This window comes from Ictidomys tridecemlineatus, chromosome 5 (genome assembly GCF_052094955.1).
Source record: "Ictidomys tridecemlineatus isolate mIctTri1 chromosome 5, mIctTri1.hap1, whole genome shotgun sequence".
NCBI classification, from domain to species: Eukaryota; Metazoa; Chordata; class Mammalia; order Rodentia; family Sciuridae; genus Ictidomys; species Ictidomys tridecemlineatus.
In genome coordinates, this window is record NC_135481.1 from 1,951,682 (window position 1) to 1,969,991 (window position 18,310).

General features: G+C 33.6%; 1 non-coding gene across 1 annotated transcript; it reads left to right on the top strand.

Moving 5' to 3' along the window:
- Positions 1-8,852: 8,852 nt before the first annotated feature.
- Positions 8,853-8,919, top strand: LOC120887100 (small nucleolar RNA SNORD109A). The gene has a single exon (XR_005730262.1). It is a non-coding gene; the product is annotated as a small nucleolar RNA SNORD109A (small nucleolar RNA).
- Positions 8,920-18,310: the final 9,391 nt, after the last annotated feature.

Below are 18,310 nucleotides of genomic sequence, written 5' to 3' on the forward strand. Positions count from 1 at the left end.
TGTGGCTTAGCATAGATTGCTTTTACAATGTTGAGGTATGTTCCTGTTATCCCTAATTAGAGCTTCCCTGGCTCTACCAACTATGTGTTCATATTGTGAGCTTTTCCTTTCCACCTATCTATAGCATTGAAATGACCAAAGAAGTGTAGGCATTTCTAAAGGTTCCCTTGTGGAAAACTACTCATCCTCATTCCATCTTTCTTATTGAGAACTATATGTGTAAAGAATATTGGTAATTTTATTGTTTTTTTTTAATACAAGCAGTTACTTTAGCTGGATTTAAACTCTAATTTCTGTGGTGTGAAACTCTAGTTTCTGTGGTGTGAAATAGCGTAATATTTTTTCCAGTTTTTTTCATCCTGATTAGGCTATTTGGAATCTCTACTACACTATGGACAGTTCAGTGGTCAGCCTAGAATTTTACCAGCACTTATACACAGAATTTGAGGCCCTCCCTTTTGGTTCTCTACTCAGTGGTACTTTTGTTTTACCCTTTAGCTTTTATACCTTTAGGTAAAGTGCAATGAACAAAAAGGAAATATCCTGGAGAAATTCCTTTTCTACAAGCACACACTCAAGTTTCTACTTTTATGTGGTCACTTTCCAGTGTCTTTAGTCAGTTATTATCATTTTTGAACATGGAAACAATACCTTTGTTTTACTTATTTATTTATGTTGTGCTGAAGATGGAACCCAGTGCCTAACGCGTACAAGGTAAGGACTCTACCACTGAGTCACAACCCCAACCCTGGACAGTTGTTTTTTTTAATTCCATCTGGAGTTTATTGTTGATATCTGTGAAGAGTTTAATTTGATTACAGATACATGGTACCTCCATTACCAGTAGTCATACCTGTGTGTTACCTGATATGAAAAACTGGAATTTCTGAGACAAAAATGTACAAGTAAAAACCTACATGAAACTTCTCTGTATTTCGCAGACATTTATATATAAAGGCCACATGCTGAAATTTCTGTAGGAGTCTTTGTTTTCTTTGTTTGGGTGGATAGTACTTGGGACTGAACCCAGAACTTCTCACATGCTAGGTGAGAATTCTATCAATCCTAAGCCCTGTTTGTTTTTGAAAACACCTATTCTTACAGGTTGCATATTTTGAAGATCTGCCAGTTTTGTGTTTCACCCAAGAAAAATTTTTTATTTACTTGGAAATAATCCCGTGGTATGAATATGAAATCTATTTTTCATTCACAAAAACCAGATGGAAGGCTGGGCATTGTGGTATATGCTTGCAGTCCCAGTTACTCTTAGGAGGAGTGTTTGGCAGGGGGATTGTTGGACAGGAGGATTTTTGAGCCCAGGAGTTCAGGAACAGTCTGGACATCATACCAAGATAATCCCAAAATAGATAACTGTAAACAACAACAAACAGATGTAGCATTGACTTCACTGTGTAGTATGTTTCAGTTTGTCTTAGAGATATTATTAGAAATTCTAGGTGATAAATTTGGGCTACTGGTAGCCTTTCTCAAACATTCTTCAACATTAGTTCTACTTTTAGCATTTTAAAATAATGAGAACTTTCTCCAAAGTACTCTTTTAACTATGCAAGATGAAAATCTCAAAAAGTATATACTTTTCCCATAACACATAAAGCTAATATAGCCTAGGTGTACTTTTCCATAACCAATGTATTGTTTCAGAAAGCTGCTTTTATGACGTCCTCCATAAGGATTGAGCTTTGATCTGTTTAGATTGTTTCAGAAGGGAGAATAATTGAGATAGATATATGTGGTAGATACCCTGGTCATCGGAGGTGAGTGGCTTTTGTGTAAAGCTAAAAGGCAAAATTTCTTTATTTCGGTAGTTATAGCAAATAGATAAAACAGACATTTTGGCTGATATAGCAGAATGTGATAGATAATTTAACAAAGATTAGTTATGAAAAGTTATTAACTAAATAGTTTTTGTGTTGCTTTTCTTTCTGTTTTACTTTTTTTTAGAAAGAGAGAGAGAGAGAGAGAGAGAGAGAGAGAATTTTTTAATATTTATTTTCCATTTCTTGGCGGACACAACATCGTTGTTTGTATGTGGTGCTGAGGATCGAACCGGGGCTGCACGCATGCCAGGCGAGTGCGCTACCGCTTGATCCATATCCCCAGCCCCTATTTTACTTTTTTTTTTGAAATAAAATGATCTTCTTTGACAAGGAATTGGTTTTGTTTATAATTTTCCCTTATTTTGGAAAGTCATATAGAAACTAGTCATTCCATATTCTTAAATAGCTAATTTTGGCCTTCATGTTATTTATAGTGAAAGAATGAGTTAGGGAGTAAATGATGACTGTTAATAGAAAAAAGTAGGGTAAAACATTAAGAGAGAATTGACGATAGAAATAGTTTTCATTTAATATATTAAAAACAGTTAATGTTAGCTAGGGATTATTTGGTAAATTGTGTGATAGACATTTGATATGATTTTTTTCAATATACCATTGGTCCAACTCTTAAAATTCTATTTTTTAATTAAAGGTTAGTGGGAAATAGATACCTCACAACCTCTGAATTGAGGGGGAAGGTAACATTTATCTTGTGACTGTATCTGTTTGGTCTGAATAGTTCACTTTTGTCATAATTCCCACATGTCAGTAAGAGAGGAAGCTATCATAGTTTAATGATGTATACCATCACTAAAAGATAGTTACTGTCTTTCTATGGTCATGGGAGAAATTCAGAAACATTTTTCCAATTGAGATAAGATAAATAAGCTTTTGTGAAACAAAAAGTGTTCAGCTATTAGAAAAAAAACGTTTGGTCTTGTTATGTGTATTTTTACCCATTTAAATTTCTAAGAAATATTTTGTCATTTGTTATCTATCATCTATCTTCATTTGTTGTCTATCATCTATCTTTGTCATTGGTTATGAGAAGTAGGAGAGCATAGCAATGGATAGCGGAGAGTCAACCCCATGTAAGAGGACATTGATGACAGTGGCTTGTGAGGTGATGTTTTATAGAAAAAGAAAGCTTGGGGACCCACGAGAATAATTTTCAGGGACAAATTCAGGGACTGTGGGCTGGGGATGTGGCTCAAGTGGTAGCGTGCTCGTCTGGCATGTGTGTGGCCTGGGTTTGATCCTCAGCACCACATATAAACAAAGATGTTGTGTCTTCCAATAACTAAAAAATAAATATTGAAAAATTCTCTCTCTCTCTCTCTCTCTCTCTCTCTCTCTCTCTCTCTCTCAAATAAATTTAGGGACTGTGCAGAATAGGAAGTCTGGCCCTGTTTCTGTGCTCAATCTGTAAAAGCAAAATAGAGATGTGTCCTGTGTTGTCTTTTTTTGCGGGGAGGGGTGTTATCAGGGATTGAACTCAGGGGCACTCAACACTGAGCCACATCTCCAGCCCTATTTTGTATTTTATTTAAAGGCAGTGTCTCACTGAGTTGCACAGTAACATAGTTGCTGAGGCTTTGAACTTTCAATCCTCCTGCCTCAGCCCCACTAGCCACTGGGATTACAGGCGTGCACCACCAGGCCTGGCCTGTGTTGTCTTGACATGAGAAATCTTAGAGTAAAAATGATGGCTCTGTCTTTTCAGTTCTCCTATTCTTCCATAGTTTTTAAAAAATATTTTTTATTTGTAGATGGACACAATATCTTTATTTATTTTTATGTGGCACTGAGGATTGAACCATGGCCTCACACATGCAAGGCAAACGTTCTACCACTGAGCTACAACCCCAGGTCTATCCTTCCATATTTTAAAGCTCAGTTTAAGTTATATGATCACCCAAGCCTTTGTTAAACTAGGTCATGTATTGAAAAATTTTCTACAAAGGACCAAATTAACATCTTCAGTTTTGAATATCTTCTAATCTCTATTGCACCTAATCTACCCTGCTGTTATATTATGAACCCAGTCGTAGGTAATATATTATTGAATAAACATGCTAAAACTGTATTCTAATAAAACTTTATTTACAATAGCAGCCTGTGGACTAGAGTTTCAAAATCCTTGAACTACAGCATTGGTTCAATTGCAAGAAAAACTACATGCTAAAAATATTCTAGAGTAATTTTGCATTTTATTTTCAAGAAAAGTATTTTTAGCCACTTTGGGGAAATCTATTCATAAGAAAGTGATATAATTAACTATCATATACCAACGTCATTGTTTAAAACAATGTAAACAAGCACTATGTAAGGTATAGCAGTAATGTAAAACTTTTTTAGTTACATCTGGTAACTAATTAAATTTCACAATTGAACCTGTTTCTTCCAAATTTCATCTGCAAGGTTCCTAAGTAATTAGTTTCTAATCTTACCTGTTTCTTTTCCCATTTAGCCCAGTTAAAATCAAAATGTTGTCTCTCAGCAGCATTCATGTTATCACTCCTCCTTGAGCAGTGACTATAGTATATTTTTCTTCATCAAAAAAGGAAGAAAAAAGATGGACAACATTTGAATGATAATAAAAATTTGTAGTTGTCACAACTTTTAAATGATAATATTTAAACATAATTTCTTAATGTGTTGATCAAAACCATGCTTTGTGGAAGAATGTATGTGTCAGAGGTGATTTTCATTTTCTCTGTGTCTCTAATGCTCAATGTTAAGTGAATTACTAAGTGCAGATTCTCAGGATTAAAGTGTTGGGATATTGAAAGTACAGGAGAAACGGGTGAACAAGACATGGTTTTTAAAAAATTCCATGGTATAAACTTTTATGAGGTTCGACCTCTAGAAATATAGGGCACCATTATCTAGGATATGGAATACTGTGTTTCTGGGGCCAAAATTCTGAAATACTATGGGATTGAAGATTGAAATCCAAACAAAAGTGGCAAATCAAAAAGAAGCCACTAACTGGAGGGAACTGACTTTTGATTAGACCTAAAGATAGGCTATCTCAAGCTATAAACATGGTTAAAAACAACCAAAAGGCCATTGGGAATCCCTGAGTAAAGAAATAATTGAGGGCTGGGGATGTGGCTCAAGCGGTAGCGCACTCGCCTGGCATGCGTGTGGCCCGGGTTCGATCCTCAGCACCACATATAAACAAGGATGTTGTATCTGCCAAAAACTAATAAATAAATAAATAAATAAATAAATATTAAGAAATTCTCTCTCTCTTTTTAAAAAAAATTTTAAAAAAAGAAACAATTGACAGCTAATGTAGACTTTAATGTCATAACACTCCTGTTGGGATTTTTTTCCAAATGTAATTTATGAACATATGTTCTAGGGTCTAAACACATTTGAAAATGTGTTCTATATTTAGTTCACTTTTCCTCAGTTATCTTCGTTCATTCTAACCCTTTTGTAATGTCAACCCTTTGTTTTCTCATGTGTAATTACTTAGCAGTTCTCTGATTTTAACTAAACATATTGGAATAATGACAGAAATTTTGTTTCACTGTGTCACAACAGTTGCTGAAATAAATTTAAAACTTTGACTAATTTGTAATGGAAAGAATGTGCTATGCTATTGTTACTCCACCTTTTTATTTTCTGGTATATGGACATGGGAGGGAGATTGATTGTATAAGATTTTTGCAGTTGGGGCTCTGGAACATTGAGAATAACAGAGAAGGAAGATGAGTATAGAAAGAGAAAGCAGTCAGAGATGGGTGAAACTTCATCCCTCAAGAAGGATCATTGAACAGAAACAGTGAACCACCTTTGGTTTTCACTGATACCATTTGGGGATATTTGGATACCGTAAACCTCTTGAAGGATGAAAAAATGGTTAATGGTGGTAAGATGTTTATAGTATTTTTAAATTAACATGAATGAGTGAGTAAGTAGAGTAGAAGATAAAGCTGTCTTAATAATAGAAAGCCCTCAATTATAAAGGAAATAATAGAGGTTGTTTTTTTCTTTTTAAATCAATATTTGTAAGAAGCATAAGTTTTTCATTTAGGAACCATCAAAGGAAGCTAAAATTTGCAAGGAAATTTGAGGATTCACAGGATATTTCCATAGTATGCAATTATCTGCTCCACGAGGTTATAAAAGGAAAATAGTAATTTCATGGTAAAATACCTGATAGACACTACCTGAATAAAGAAGTGATGTGTAATACAACCAATAATAGAAATATTGGAGTTACATTACATTTGGATGTATTAAGAAGAACCCAGTTTTATTTCTGTGGTATCATTGACATAAACTGAATATACTTGTGAGGAAACATCAGACCCAAATTCAGTGACGTTCTACTCTTAGTTGACAAACATTAATATTGCTGAGTAAATGATCTAGATTATTTCACACTAAATAGAATTGAATGCAATATTGATTCAGGATTTCTATAAAGGATAGAAAAGAATTGGACAAATTGAAGAAAGTCTAACAAATTATAGTATGATGTAAATGTTTAACTTAGATAATGATACTAAGGCTTTGTAACAAGGAGGTCAGAGGTATCATAGCTACAATTTTGAAGTTGTTTAGATAAAATGATAGATGCTTGTACATATTTTTGAAAGAAATTCTAGAGAATATGAGAAGAGACAGATGGAACTAGATGTAGTAAAATCCTTTGAAAGAATGTGCCTGAATCTTATTTTGGAAGTTTTAGTGTTTTTTTTTTTTTTAAACCTCCCATCCCCCAATATTAGGGTTTTAGCTATATAAACATCCCTCCAAGCACTGCTTTAGGTGCATCCCATGAATTTTAACATAATGTATTTTCATTTGTTTAATTCAGAATATTTTCTAATTTACCATGAGATATCTTTAAACCACATGGCTTATTTAGATTATATTAACTGCCAGTCTTTGCATGGTTTTCCAATTTTTTGTTTTCATTTACTCTTTAATTTTGATTATAAATTGCACTTTGTATACTTCAAGCATTAAAAATTCATTAATGTGTGCATTATGGCCCAGGATAGGCTTCATCATGGTGAATGTTCATGTGAATTTAAAATGTTTATTATATTCCATTGTTGTTGCATAGAATGTGCTATGAATGTCAGATCATTTGTTGTGGTTTTGTTCAGTTCTTTATGGATTTTTATGGATTTTCTGTATACTCACACTATTGATTACTGAAAGAAGAATGTTATAGTATCCATACGAAATTGTAGATAATCACTTCTACTTTTTGCTTCTTTCTCATTGAAGCTATTGTTGGTTGCATTCAGATTCATGACTTTTATCTTCTTGGAGAAGGGATACAGAAAATATTCCTCATTTTTTCCTTTCTTTGCTACTTTATCTTCCTTTTAACTTATGTTTGCATGATAAATCTTTCTACTACATTTTATTTCTTTTTGTGGGGTTGTATAGATGATAGTGGGGCTAGAACTCAGGCCCTCATGTGTACTAGACAAGTCTTCTACACTTGAGCTACATCTCCATCCCCATCCTGAAGGGGCTTAACCAACTTACATCATTATATTTCAGGTGGTTTGTTATAAATAGCACATACCATATTTATGTTTCTTGATAAATACTTTCATGGTTTCTCTTTAAGCCCACCCCTCCTTCCTGAACCAGGCTAGGAGATAGCAGAGAAGAGGAAAACTACCAAATATATTGATATGTTTATGACACTTTTGAGTTCTGTATTTCATCTTGAAATATCTATTCTTTAGAGTCCTGGGATAATATATTCATGTTTCTCCTGAAATACTTAATTGAATTGTGTATTTTTTAATTTGTTTTAATTAGCTACACATGACAGTACAATGATCTTGACATATCATACTTTTGAATCAGATGGGATATAATTTCTCATTTTTCTGAGTGTACAGGTTGCAGAATTACATTGGTCATGCAGTCATGTATATACCCACAGCAAAAATAATGTCTATTTTATTCTTCTGTCCTTCCATTCCCCCCTTTTCCTTCCTTCGCCTTCCATCACTTCTTTCTACCCAATCTAATGTGACCCACTTCTTTTTTCCCCCTCACATTGTCTGACTTGTTTGCAAATAACCACTGTTAATGATAACTACCATGAAATTCATTATTGTTATTTTATTAATGAATTTCTTGTATTTTTGATCTGATTTGTTTTCTTCATGATATTTTCTTGCAGGTCAAAATTTATAACATGTTAGAGTGCTTCAGGGAAGAGAGGTGAGCAATTGATGTGGCACTTTTAAAAATTTTTTATGTACTATGGCCAATAATGTCACAACTTAAAGGCTTGTGAGTTCCCAATTTCAAAGGCTTGATGGAGAATAATTTTATGATAATAATTTTCCCCATGGGTATTCCTTCATTGTTTAAAGAATTATTATTATTGTTTCTTCCCTTTGAAAATTTATTTTTGAAATAGCATGAATAATTTTGGTGAATATCTGACATACTTTCTTTTTTCACCATTTTGTTTTGTTTTAAGTGATCTTATAGTGAAGTTTAAATGTGCTATATATTTATTGTATATCTGGAACAATGAAAACATAGATGTTTCTTCTCATTATTGTAGTATAATCATGCTATTTATTTATTTATTTGTTTTGTTTTTGGTACCAGGAATTGAAACTAGGAGTACATCCCAGCCCTTTTAAAATATTTATTTAGAGATAGGGTCTTCTAGCTGAGTTACTTAGACCTTTGCTAAGTTGAAAAGGCTGGTTTGAACTTGTGAGCCTCTTGCATCAGCCTCCCAAGGTCCTAGAATGTGCCATTTTTTTAATTTTTGTGTTACTTCTTAAAATTTCAGTGTATTAAAAATATTGTGTTTTAAAGTTTTCTAATAGATGTCACCTAATTTTGTTAGAACAAACCAACATCATATATGTATGCTATATATTTTAGAGGTCCATTTTTCACCTATTAAACAAAATGTCTTTTGTACATGTAATGTATGACAAAAATAAAAAATAAAAGCCTGGCTATGGTAATGCTTATTTGTTGGGAGGGTGCTTGTATGGATCAATGATGAGCACAATTGTCTGAGGATGCTGAGAGACTCATTCCAGATGTCAATCTGAGGTCTAGACGAGTAACCCTCGAATAGGACAAATAAGATTCTCAGAGCCTGGCTCTATTGGTGGATCCTTAATGAAAATATAATAAAAGTGTAAGATTGCCTTTTCTTTCTCTCAAAATATTACTATCCTGTCTTATGTACTTTTATTACATTCAGTTACCCATGGCTTATTTTATTTTCCTCATTTGAATGAAATTGTAGATAGAATATATATAGGAACTATTAATAAGTGAGGAAAAGAGAAATTGAATTAAAATCGATTCAGCTACTGTTATAGGTACTAAAAGACTAACCAGAGGTGGGATAAAGAGAAGAATTTTGTATGCTTATATTAAATGTTGACCATGAAACAATTTTAGTGTTTTGTCATTTTTATGCAAAATATTTTCTGAGACTACTTTTCTTCCCTGTTTTGTTTTGCTGAGGTAGAGAAGAGGAGGGCTTTAATGAGGTCTTCCATTTCAGAAAATAGGGGTAAGTAGCTGAATCAGCCTACTCTGAAATTCATACACCGTGTTATTTGCCTCATCTTCAGAGTTTTGTGTTTATTTTGTCTGTGACTTATCGGACAATATCTATATGAAGTGACTTTTTATTTGTTGAACTACACCTGCATTACTAAATTATCAGATTTTTGCATGGAATGATAATTATAAAATTTGGGGAATTTTTTGCAGTTTTATATTATAATAAAATATCTTTTGGGGTACTCTAAGTATGCTGAAGGTTATCGTAAAAATATTTGGTTACAGTGCATTGACTTTATGATTAAGATTATCATCCAGATCGCTTGGGTCAGATTCTAGTTATTATGGATGATTATTACTATTCTTCTCATCATGAAGATTTGAATTTATTATTTTCTTACACTTTTTTTTGAAAATATAATGTCAATTTTAATGAACAAAAATTTTTTTTATTGTTGGTTGTTCAAAACATTACATAGTTCTTGATATATCATATTTCACACTTTGATTCAAGTGGGTTATGAACTCCCATTTTTACCCCATATACAGATTGCAGAATCACATCAGTTACACTTCCATTGATTTACATATTGACATACTCATGTCTGTTGTATTCTGCTGCCTTTCCTATCCTCTACTATCCCCCCTCCCCTCCCCTCCCCTCCCCTCTTCTCTCTCTACCCCCTCTACTCTAATTCATTCCTCCCCCTTGTGTTATTTTTCCCTTTCCCCTCACTTCCTCTTGTATGTAATTTTGTATAACCCTGAGGATCACCTTCCATTTCCATGCAATTTCCCTTCTCTCTCCCTTTCCTTCCCACCTCTCATCCTTGTTTAATGTTGGTCTTCTCGTGCTCTTCTTCCCTAGTCTGTTCTTAGTTACTCTCCTTATATCAAAGAAGACATTTGGCATTTGTTTTTTAGGGCTTGGCTAGCTTCACTTAGCATAATCTGCTCTAATGCCATCCACTTCCCTCCAAATTCTATGATTTTGTCATTTTTTAATGCAGAGTAATATTCTATTGTGTATAAATGCCAAATTTTTTTTTATCCATTCGTCTGTTGAAGGGCATCTATTCTTACACTTTTTGATCTGGAAAATTATATATCAAGTTTTATAAGTTTTTTTTAAAGCCATGAAGATTTTAAATGACAAAGAATCATGCATGAAGCACTTCATCGTTCTGAAATAAGTTTAATTGTCCAGTGATGATATACTGGAATTTTATATACAGAATCACTATTTGTTTTTGAAGTTGAAGTTAGCATCAGTAGAACAAATAGTTTGTTTCTTGCCATGGTTATAAATATTTTATATTATCTGAAACATTTGCCTACCTGGTACTGAATCCAGGAGATGCTATCTACCAATTAGCTACACCACAGACCTTTTTATTTTTTTATTTTGAGAAAAGGTCTTGCTAGGTTGGTGGCCTTCAATGTGTGGTCACACTTTTCCAGCCTCCCAAGTCACTGACAATATAGGCATGTACCTCTGTATCTGGCTGTGTTATTTTTCTTTTGAAAAATTTATTGTCATTTTTTTTTCAAATGGCTAGTTTAGGTTTTTCTTTTATATTTGTAGTATACTTTAATATATGTATTTATTTCTCCAGAAACAAGTATGATAATTAACAAAATATTGTGAAGAATAAGAATTGTAAGTTCTAAGAGTAAAAGCTCATATCACATGGTGAAAGGTGCTCTAGCCTTTCATCACTTAAAAAAAGTTTTAGGGTAGATATGAATAGGAGAAGCATTGAAATATGTTTTTGTTTTTTTTTTTTAGTAGTTGGAGTTGAATCCAGGGTTTTTCTACCACTGAGCTACATCTCTAATTGTCTAATTCTATTTTGAGACAGGAGATTGACAAATTGTCCAAGCTTTTATAGAACTTAACAATCTTGGAGTGTTATAGACTTAATAATCCTATTGCAAATTCCCAAGTGGCTGTGATTACAGGTGTGTGCCAGTGTGCCCACCATTGGTACATGGTTTTAATCTAATAAACATGTTACAAAGCTGTAATTTGTATATCTGTTCATAATAGTATATAAATAGATTTGTGGTATCATAGCTGCTTTTCCAATCCAAGAAACATATGTTGACTATGAAGTTTATGCTATAAATTGCCAGGCATAAAAATGTACAACCCATGGCTGGGTGTGGTGACGCATGCCTATACTCCCAGGGGCTCTGGAGATTAAGGCAGGAGGATCTCAAGTTCAAAGCCAGCTTTAGCAAGAGCAAGGTGCTAAGCATAGAGTGAGACCCTGTCTCTATATAAAATACAAAACAGGACTGGGAATGTGGCTCAGTGTTCAAGTGTCCCTGAGTTCAATCCCTAGTACCCAAAACCAAAAAAGTACAACCCAATGTGTTATATAATGTTGTAAATGGACACAGTACCTTTAGTTTATTGTTTTTATGTGGTGCTGAGGCTCGAACCCCGTGTCTCACACATGCTAAGCAAGTGCTATACCACTCAGCTACAACCCCAGCCCCACAATGTGTTTTTTTAAAAGGAATTTCTAAGTGTGAGAACAGAACAAAGATGAGCTATCTCATTATTTGTGTTCATATTGTTCTTCATAGTGCTACTCCATGCAATAGATTAAAAAAATATGCCATGATAATAGGAATAAACAAAGCTGTCTTTACTGGTGATAATATTGTATATTTTTATTTTAATTCATTTATGGCATTCTATTATAACACTTTAAATTTAATTTTAAAATTTAATTGGATTTTAATTTTATATCTCATTTTTTGTTACTTAGGATTGAACCCAAGGGCAGTTTACACCATAGATATATCCCCAGCCCTTTTTTTTATTTTCAAATTTTGAGAGACAGGGTCTTGCTAAATGGCCCAGGCTGGCCTTGAACTTGGGTTCCTCCTGCCTCAGCCTCCTGATCATTGGGATTACAGGTATGTGCCACCAGGCCCTAATTTATTGTGGTACATTCATATGTGCATAATTTGATCACTTTCATTCTACCCTTTTCCTGTCCTTCCTTCCTTTCTCTCAATCTCCTACTTCTATTCTACCTTTCTATTTTCATGGGATTCCCCTCCCCTTTACCCCCTTATTTTGGTCAAGCTTCTGAATATGAGACTAAACGGGCTGGGGATGTGGCTCAAGCGGTAGCGCGATCGCCTGGCATGCGTGCGGCCTGGGTTCGATCCTCAGTACCACATATCAACAAAGATGTTGTGTCCACCGAGAACTAAAAACTAAATGTTGGAAATTCTCTCTCTCTCTCTCTCTCTCTCCCCTCTCTCTTCTCACTCTCTCTTTAAAAAAAATGAATATGAGACTAAATATTCAATCCTTGAGTTTTTGAGTCTGTCTTATTTCATTTAGTATTATATGTTCTCTGTTTCCATCCATTTACCAGCAAATGCCATAATTTCATCCTTTTTATATAGCTAAATAAAATTCCACTGTGTATATATATACCACATTTTCTGTGTCTTGGCATCTGTAGAAAGATTCACAGCTGTGAGTCCCATTCAGTGTACTCTTGAAAAAAAATGTGTATTTTGCTGCATGGAATTTTGTGTTTATGTGTTAGGTTTGGTCTAATTTGTTTATAGTGTTGTTCAAGTCCTTTGATTCCTTAATGGTGTGGTTTTTAGTTATTCAGTCATTAAAATATATACATATTGTGAAATTATTAACACTTTGCCTTTATCTGTAATTTTTTTTGCTTATTACAGTTTTCTGTTAAGTATGTATATGTGCTAGTAAGCTGGAAAGCTCCCTTTACTATGTACTGAAGAATGTTATGGTGGGGAACAAATTGCATAAGAGTCTTTTCTTATGTCTGGACAGCTGGGAAACAGAGAAGGAGGAAGGGGCTAAGTCCCAATATGGCCTTAAGGGGCACATCTCAGTAACCTAACTTTCTCTCTCTTAGACCCTGTCTCTTAAAGCTTCTATTATCTGCCAATTGTGTCAAAGGGTGGCAGCGACATTTTTTTTTTAATATTTATTTTTTAGTCGTAGTTAGACACAATACCTGAATTTAGTTTTTTAAAAAAATATTTATTTTTTAGGTGTAAGTTGGACACAATGCCTTTATTTTATTTACTTATTTTTATGTGTGCTGAGGATTGAACCCAGGGCCTTGCATGTGCTAGGTGAGTGCTCTACCGCTGAGCCACAACCCCAGCCCTGGCAGCCACATCTTTAAATGCAGACCTTTGACAGACATTTTCCTAAATTATACCAGTATATATTTGCAATTGCTACATATTTTCAATCAATTGAATTTTTGGTTTTTGACAGTGCTGGAGATTTAACTCGAGGCCTTGTGCTTGCTAGGTAAGCCCTTTACCACTAAATTATACCCTAAACTTCAATTGATCTCTTTCTATGTAGAACTTTTTCTTGTAAAAATTTTTATTTTGACATGATTTTCACTTATATTTAATCTAGAATTCTAAGTCTGTTTTAGCTTATGTCCATATGGAAAACCTTTTTTCCATGTTTTCCCTTTCATTAAGTTTGTGTCTTTGAATCAAAGTGTGGTTCTCTTGTTCATAGCATGTAGTTATATTTCCGATGACTTACTCCTTTTAATAAGAAATTTCAACCTATTTACATTTGATGTAAGAAATAGTAAAGAATAATTTCTGCCATTTTGCTACTTCTTTTCTCTTTGCATTTTATGCTTTATTCCCTACATTCTTCACGCTTGCCTTTTTGTGTTTAATAATACTTTCTAAAGACCCACTGAGAAGAAAATCAGAAAATGGTTCCATTCACAATAGCCTAAAATAAATAAATTAGTAAAACAAAATACCTTGGAATACCCCTAACTAAGAAGATGAAAGACCTCAATGATGAAAATTACAGAACACTGAAAAAAGAAATTGAGACTCAACGTCTTTCTCATTGATGTCCTTTAATATTATGTAGATAATTTTTAATCCTTAAATGATTTTGTATTTATTTTTTAGTGGTAGCTTGTAACTAATTTGTTAACTATTTATAATAGAATTTACATTTATTATTAAATTTAATTTCAGCGTTATAAAAAATCTTTATTCCTGTATAACTGTTTTCTTATATTTATTTATTATTTCTTTTTCTCTTTCCCTTCCCCTTCATTTCTTCCTTTTCTTGTGGTACTGGCAATTATACTCAAGGCCCTGTTCATGATTGAGAACATTCTACCACTTAACTACATCACTAGCCCTTTTCATTTTTTTTTTATTTTAAATTTTGAGACAAGGTTTCACTGTGTTGCCGAAGAGATGCTGAGAGTGGTCTTGAATTTGACTGTCCTCCTATCTCAGCCCTTCCCATAGCTGGAATATAGACATGCTATATCAGGTATGCTCCATTTTTGTGGGTTTTTTTGTCATTCAAATCACATCTTTTCTCCATTGTAAGACTTTAGGCAATTTTAGACTTCTTACTTTATGCAATCACCTGATATGAGAAGCAAGGATTATCAAATTATTTCTTTTTTCTTAGAGCTTTGTATAGCCATACATAGTAGTTGGCTCCTCTCCAGAAACACATACATTCAGGGAATTTGATTTCAGTCGACAATGCCCTACTTTTTCCTCCTTGTTTTCCCTGCCTCCCAATACCCTGTAGCCCCCCCCCATTCTCCTTCCTGTACTCTGCTAGACTTCCTTGTGATCATCTGTTTATTTACATTTGATTATTTCATTTTACTTATGAATAAAGTTATATATAACCATGTAATTACCAGTGATATATAACGTTTGGGGGTACCAGGGATTGAACTCGGGCTCTCGCCCACTGAGCCACATCCCCAGCCCTATTTTGTATTTTATTTGGAGACAGGGGCTCAGTGAGTTGCTTAGCACCTTCCTGTTGCTGAGATTGGCTTGGAACTTGCAATCCTCCTGCCTAAGCCTCCCGAGCTGCTGGGATTACAAGCATGAGCCAATGCACCCAGCTGACATAACGTGATATTTTAAGACTATATTCCATATTGTCTCCCCTTTCCCATTCTTCCACTATACCTATGGATCTCCTTCTTCTACACTACTGATCTTCCTTCTGCTTTATGATATCCTATTCTTCTTTTCACTTTTTACTTATTTTACTCTAGATTCTACATATGAGAGAAAACATTTAACCTTTGAGTTTCTGAGTTTGACTTATTTTACTTATCATGATGTTCACCATTTCCACCCATTCTGGCAAGTGACATAATTATATTGGTCTTTGTGACTGAGTAGAATCCATTGTGTATATTATATATCACAATTTCTTAGTCCATTCATCTTATGACTGGCACCTGGGTTAATTGTGAATTGTGTTGTATCACTGTATTATGCTGATTTTAGTTCTGGGAAAATACCAAGGAGTGGGATAGCTGGAGCATGTGGTGATTCCATCCCTAGTGTGTTGAGGAATCTCCATACTGTTTTCTAGAATGGATGTACTAGTCTGCAGTTCCACCAATAATGGAGTATTTCAGTCAGAATTGCAATGGTCAATCATATTGTATTATTATTATGTAATATTGACCATTGCAATTCTGACTGAAATAAAAATGAAAGTATAGTTTTGATTTTCTGATTACTAGAGATGTTAAACTTTTTTCCTGTATTTGCTGAACATTTGTGTTTGTTCTTTTGAGAATTTTGTATTTATTTATTTTGCATATTTATTGATTGGGGTTTTTTGACGTTAAGTTTTTTGAATTCATTTTATACTTTCTATATATTAAATCTCTATCAGAAGAAGAGCTGACAAAGATTTTATCCCATTTTTAAGGCCTCCTCTTTATCTTAATGGTTTCATTTGCTGTGCAGAAACTCTTGATGGCTTACAACTTCATGATTTTTGGTTTTATTTCTTGTGCTTTTGGAGTTTTGTTAAGGAATTTTTTGCAAGCACCAATATGATTGAGTGTTGACCCTATATTTTCTTCTAGCAGTTATAATGTTTTTGGTATGATTTCTAAATGTGATCCACTTTAATTTGAGTTTTGTGCAGGGTGAGAGATAGGGATCTAATATCATTTTTCTACATATGGCTATCTACTTTTCCCAGCACCATTTGTTAAAAAGGCTGTCTTTTCTCCAGAGTATATTTTCAGAAACATTATCCAGCATATGATGACTGTAATGTAATTATGTTATTTTGTCTGTGTCTTCTATTCTTTTCCATTGGTCTTCATGTCTATTTTGATACCAATACCAAGTTGTTTTTGTTACTACAGTTTAGTAGTATAATTTCAGATCAGGTATTGTGATGCTTCCTGATTTGCTTTTCTTACTCAGTGTCTCTTTGGTTGTTTTGGGTTTCGTATTCTTCCAAATTAATTATTTTTTTTTAATTCTATGAAGAATATCATTGGTATTTTAATGGGGATTACATTGATTATGTACATTACTTTTGGTAATATGGCCATCTTGACAATAGTAATTCTGTCTCTCCCAAAACAAGGAATATCTTTCCATCTTCTAAGTTCTTCCTCAGTTTATTTCTTCAGTGTTCTATTATTTTCATTGTAGAGCTCTTATTATCTCCTTGGTTAGTTTAATTTCCAAGTTTTTTTTTTTGAAGTTCATTGTGAATGGGATGATTTTCCTGATTTCTTCTTTGGCTAAATCACTATTGGAAAGGTATTAATTTATGGTCATTAATCTTGTATCCTGTTCCTTTGCAGAACTCATTAAAGTCTTGTAGGAGTTTTGGGGGGTCTTTTGCAGACATAGATAGTTTCACTTATTATTTTCCTATCAGTATCCCTTTGGTTTTCTTCTCTTGCCTGATTGCTCTGGCTAATGTTCTGAGGAATATATTGAATAGGAGTGGTGAGTGAGAGTAGATAGCTATTTCTTGTTCCTAAATGCTTTTAGTTTTTCTCCATTTAGCATGATATTGGCTTTGAGTTTATCATTAATAGCTTTTATGATATTGAGGTAAGTTCTTTCCATTCCTAGTTTCTTAAATGTTTTTAACACGAATGGATGCTGTATTTTATGGAAGATTTTTTTTGCCACCATTGAGATACAGATCCTAACATTTGTACTGGACCTTAATTTCAAACTGTTTTAGTGAGGTTCCTTTGTTTCTGACCTTATAAAGGAGAAGTCTTCCTGTTTTTATATATTTAGGGCTCAGGAACTTCTGGGCTGTGCTCTCTTTCTCTATTCTGCCTTGTCTAGATATACTGTCTTTTGTAAATGCCTGATAATTATTTTACTGGTCCTAGTTATTTCATTCATGTGGATTTGAATAGCACTCTATTCTTTTATGTAAACTGAAAGGCTGTTTATTTAGTTTTCCTTGTGGGGTAGGTTATTTGTCAACAGATTCTTGTAGGTTTTGTTTTCTGGGACTGTTCTAAATTCTCTTTCAATTTTTAATAATAATTTTGTTATATAGAGATTTTTTGGATGAACTTTTATTCTTTCATCTTAATTTTTTCTGGCTTCCATCATTTCTAGTTTTATTAAGGATTGCTGTTTTAAAGCTCTTTCTTTGTCCTTATCTTTTAAAAATTCTGATATGTGTAGAATATATTTCTGTACACTTATCCTACTTAGAGCTCATTAGTCTTATAATGTGTAGATAATGACTTGCCTTACATTTGGACAGTTTTATTTTTCTTCAAACATTCTCTTTTTTTTTCTGACTTTATACATTAGTATGTTTGATTTCTTTTTTATTTCACTGATTAATTCAGTTGACCTTTTTAAAAAATGTTTATTTTTTAGTTTTAGGTAGATACAATATCTTTAGTTTTATGTGGTGCTGAGGATCGAACCCACTGCCTCATGCATGATAGGCAAGTATTCTACCACTGAGCCACAACCCTAGCCCAATTCAGTTGTCCTTTACTCAAATTTATTGCTTGTTATTTTTCTACAAGCTCAAATAAGATGAATATTGTGTTTTTGTTTGTTTATTTTGAGATGGGCTCTTG